The sequence below is a fragment of the Tachypleus tridentatus genome, chromosome 3 (assembly GCF_004210375.1).
Source record: "Tachypleus tridentatus isolate NWPU-2018 chromosome 3, ASM421037v1, whole genome shotgun sequence".
NCBI classification, from domain to species: domain Eukaryota; kingdom Metazoa; phylum Arthropoda; class Merostomata; order Xiphosura; family Limulidae; genus Tachypleus; species Tachypleus tridentatus.
Window position 1 is genome coordinate 52,777,226 of NC_134827.1, and position 5,294 is coordinate 52,782,519.

The 5,294-nt window shown below is 28.5% G+C and overlaps 1 long non-coding RNA gene across 1 annotated transcript in view; it reads left to right on the forward strand.

The window, feature by feature from the left end:
• Nucleotides 1-46: 46 nt before the first annotated feature.
• LOC143246861 (uncharacterized) overlaps nt 47-5,294 on the forward strand; it is a 12,752-nt gene continuing 7,504 nt past the window's right edge. Inside the window, exons 1-2 of the long non-coding RNA XR_013026207.1 lie at nt 47-296; nt 3,116-3,254. This is a non-coding gene — a long non-coding RNA (uncharacterized LOC143246861). The remainder of the gene's footprint in view (nt 297-3,115; nt 3,255-5,294) is intronic.

Genomic DNA, 5,294 nt, shown 5'->3' on the forward strand with positions numbered 1-5,294 from the left:
TTTTAAATTAGTTGCCACCTAGTGCTTGTAATGCTGACGTATGAGCACGTGATTGACAAGATGGAGGGAAGTGGGAGTTGAATGTATTTTGACTGTGAACAATTTGTTCTTATGTTAAATTAAGTTCGTTAAGTTATACAAATGGAGAATATATATATATATAATGAAAAAATGGATTGCATGTTTTTGAAAGAACATTTTGGGGAAGTCTCTCATAGAAATGGAATACTTCAGATAAAAATATGTTCAGTACCATTATGGCTACTGATGCGAACTCGAAATTTCTGCTTTAAAAGGTAAAGTCAAAACATCTTTCATACTTTAAGTTATATTCTGTGGTTTATTAATAGTGAATAAAGCGTTTAATAGTAATGTAGTGCAGTTCATAGTTCTTATAACACAGTTCATTTTGAAAAAGTTACCGAAAGGCTACATTATATATACTGTAGTTATAAATATACGATGTCATTTACATCAAATCATATCCAATGTCTCTTACAAATCACAGTTGTTTGTTTGTTACATATTTACCATGATCACTAAAAACTGAAAACATGATCACTGAAAACTAGCAAGTTATAACATTTCTAGTATTAACATACAACTACCAGATCATAACAGTGTTCATTATAAGTGTATTCTTGATGGTAAAGTTCAGTCACTGACAGTTTACTGTCAGAATATCCAGTTCAGTGGACCAACAGATAACATTTAGTTGTTATCCTAGGTTCAGTTTTATGGTCAACCAGTGTAAGCCTGACCATTTAAAATAATGTTCAGTTTTATGGTCAACCAGTGTAAGCCTGACCATTTAAAATAATGTTCAGTTTTATGGTCAACCAGTGTAAGCCTGGCTATTTACAATAATGTTCAATTTAATGGTCAGCCAGTGTAAGCCTGGCTATTTACAATAATGTTCAGTTTAATGGTCAGCCAGTGTAAGCCTGGCTATTTACAATAATGTTCAGTTTAATGGTCAGCCAGTGTAAGCCTGACTATTTACAATAATGTTCAGTTTAATGGTCAGCCAGTGTAAGCCTGACTATTTACAATAATGTTCAGTTTAATGGTGAGCCAGTGTAAGCCTGGCTATTTACAATAATGTTCAGTTTAATGGTCAGCCAGAGTAAGCCTGACTATTTACAATATGTATTTTTAAAATATTTATTTTTTTACCATCACATTTAAGACATGAGATATAGAAATTTGTGGCTACATAACTGTGTTTAACTTTATTATGTTTAAAAACAACAAAGGTTTAATGTAGAGATGTTTGTGTTGTTTATATTAAACATTTAATGAAACACTGTGATAAAAGTTTCTGTTTCTTAAACAGACATTACAATGGGATGTTTTAAATAAGTTTGTGTCTCTAATGGAAAATAAGTTTTTATATTTACAGATATTTAATAATAACATCCATGTTTTGAAAACAAAATGTCAGATTCATGTATCAGAAATGCAGCTTGAAAAAATATATATTATTTAACATGTCTACTCATGTTCAGCTAAAAGTTTCTTGCAATGGAATTTGTTTTATTGCATCACAGTTTTATAAGACTCTTCATGGTCATAATAAATTTATTATATTTTAATTATAACCAGGGTCATCTGTATGTATGAACTTTAAAAAATGACAGTTACATACAAATACCAACATGGAATATTTTTTAGTTTTACCCAACAATTCATTTTGTAAGGTCTCATATGTACTAGATATTTTGTATTTATAATGTTATTTAAGAATATTTGGAACAAAACTTGTAGAGTTACAATACTGGTCTGTAAAGGCTTTCATATGACATATTCTAATTGACCACTGTTGTTTTTAATTAAAGTGTCAAAACACAAAGTTTTATATCCTGGTTATGTTTCACAGTAAACTTGATGATACAATTTATTTATTAAAATAGTGGAGAAATTAAAAAACATGGTCACAGTTCTTGAACATTTCATCAGCACATGATATTAGAATTGTTTAAACTGTTGTTGGGAGAGTTCTAGTTGTTGACTTTAATTCAGATACAGAAATAAATTGGTTAAAGAATATATCAAAGTCATTTCCATAGCAACACCATCAACCTTATCTTAGAACTTTCCATCTGAAATAAAATGTGATTCTTTATCAATAAAGTTCACCGGTTGAAATCAACAGAACTTGGAATAGTCACATTGTTATAACTGTCATTATAAAACATTGTAACTTAACTGTATGAATAAGTTAAGTTCTCTGTCATTGTAAAACATTATAACTTAACTGTATCAGTAAGTTAAGTTCTTTGTCATTGTAAAACATTATAACTTAACTGTATCAGTAAGTTAAGTTCTCTGTCTTTGTAAAACATTATAACTTAACTGTATCAGTAAGTTAAGTTCTCTGTCATTGTAAAACATTATAACTTAACTGTATCAGTAAGTTAAGTTCTCTGTCATTGTAAAACATTATAACTTAACTGTATCAGTAAGTTAAGTTCTTTTCTGTTTAAAGAACTTCATCATCGGTGGCCCTTGTTAAGATCTTAAACAATTAGGAATGAATAACAACATCACAGTTTGTTAGGACATGTTCAAGTACACTTGACTTTATAGAAGATTATGGGTTAGATGTTCAGTTGTTTTCATTTAACAGAACCAGTGTAGTTTATGTCATTGTGTCATGTTTATTAGATTTTCTAATGTGCATTTAGAAAAGTGTCATATTTATTAGATTTTCTAGTGTGTATTTAGAAAACTCATATTTATTAGATTTTCTAGTGTGTATTTAGAGAACTGCTATGTTTATTAGATCTTGAAGTATTTGGATAACTATCATATTTATCACATGCTGTACTGTATATTTCAATAATTGTCATATTTATTTGTTCTTCTAGTGTGTATTTAGAGAACCGTCAGGCTTATTAGATCTTGTAGTGTGTGTTTAAGGAACTGCTATGTTTATTAGATCTAGTGTGTATTTAGAGAACTGTTATGTTTATTAGATCTTGTAGTGTGTGTTTAAGGAACTGTCTTGTTTATTAGATCTAGTGTGTATTTTGAGAACTGTTATGTTTATTTGATCTTGTAGTGTGTATTTAGAGAACTGTTATGTTTCTTACAATTTCTGATGTGTTTTTAGGTGAAGAAAGTGTTCGTATTCAACACAACATGATGGAATTCATGGTTGGTTCTTGTGGTTTTCCTGAATACACCATGTTATTAGATGATATTTTGTAACTGTTCAGGTATCCAAGGTAGATCTACGATGGTAAAACCTTGTGAGTATTTTATAATTAACAGATTTTAACTAGATGTGATGGAAGTTTCTATCTTCAAACTGGCTGTTAAACTACTTTTGTAAGTTGTTCATACAAACTGACATGTTGTAGTTTCATCATTATTTACAGACTTGTTTAAAAGTAGTAAAACAAACTGATATATATATATTCAAGAGGTCAACGTGTGTACCTAAAACAGTAATAGTTTCCTAGAGGTACAAGTGTGAGGTAATACTGCTGTGTTATTTGGACAGAGACATTTTAAATCACTAAGTTTAACTTCAGAATGCTCATATTTGAACATTATAACATCTCTTAAGCTTCACTTTCTTGTGGAACAGTGGTATGTGTGTGGACTTGTATTACTAGTAATCTGGTTTTGATACCCGTGGTGGGCAGACCACAACAACATGTCTTAAATTCAGAAATGTAAGATTTCTTATTTTCCAAGGTTTATTGTTTCTGTTGTAGTACAATGTAACAAGAGTTGTTGAATAATCAATAAACAGTTGTTTTTCACTATAATATTTTAATGTTGATTACTTATCGTTGGTTTTAGTGGTCAGTAAATTATTAAAATTGTCATCAAAATGACCATTTCATAATTGTAAAAATATTATTATGGTAAAACTTTATATGTTTTGTATATAACAGAACAGGAATTAGTTGTGTCAGGTGTTATTATGGTAAAACATTATATGTCTTGTATATAACAGAACAGGAATTAGTTGTGTAAGGTATTATTATGGTAAAACTTTATATGTCTTGTATATAACAGAACGGGAATTAGTTGTGTAAGGTATTATTATGGTAAAACTTTATATGTCTTGTATATAACAGAACAGGAATTAGTTGTGTAAGGTATTATGGTAAAACTTTATAAGCCTTGTGTATAACAGAACAGGAATTAGTTGTGTAAGGTATTATTATGGTAAAACTTTATATGTCTTGTATATAACAGAACAGGAATTAGTTGTGTAAGGTATTATTATGGTAAAACTTTATATGTCTTGTATATGACAGAACAGGAATTAGTTGTGTAAGGTATTATTATGGTAAAACATTATATGTCTTGTATATAACAGAACAGGAATTAGTTGTGTAAGGTATTATTATGGTAAAACTTTATATGTCTTGTATATAACAGAACAGGAATTAGTTGTGTAAGGTATTATTATGGTAAATCGTTATATGTCTTGTATATAACAGAACAGGAATTAGTTGTGTAAGGTATTAGTATGGTAAAACTTTATATGTCTTGTATATAACAGAACAGGAATTAGTTGTGTAAGGTATTATTATGGTAAAATGTTATGTCTTGTATATAACAGAACAGGAATTAGTTGTGTAAGGTATTATTATGGTAAAACATTATATGTCTTGTATATAACAGAACAGGAATTAGTTGTGTAAGATATTATTATGGTAAAACTTTATATGTCTTGTATATAACAGAACAGGAATTAGTTGTGTAAGGTATTATTATGGTAAAACTTTATATGTCTTGTATATAACAGAACAGGAATTAGTTGTAAGGTATTATTATGGTAAAACGTTATATGTCTTGTTTATAATAGAACAGGAATTAGTTGTGTAAGGTATTATTATGGTAAAACGTTATATGTCTTGTGTATAACAGAACAGGAATTAGTTGTGTAAGGTCACAGTTAATTAAAGGTGTAATGTATCATTGTAGATATGAAAGTCACATTGATGGTTATGAAAAGTAGAACACCAAAGAAAATCATAATTATTTTATAGAATATTAGTCATCTATTGTCTACAAATGTAATTATGTTGTTACATTTTATTTAGTTTAAAATGTAATTGTTTTCTAAATTTCGTGAGTGATTTATTTAAAAATAGAATGTGTGGCTGTAGACATTTATAGATGTGACATTCATTAACTGATAAGAGAAATAAATATGAAATTAAACAAAACTAATTAATTACTAGAGTGAGCCTTATATTTTTATAAATGTTACTATTCTATTAACTTTATGAAGGGGATGAATTTGTTTGGAGAATTGAAAAGAGGAT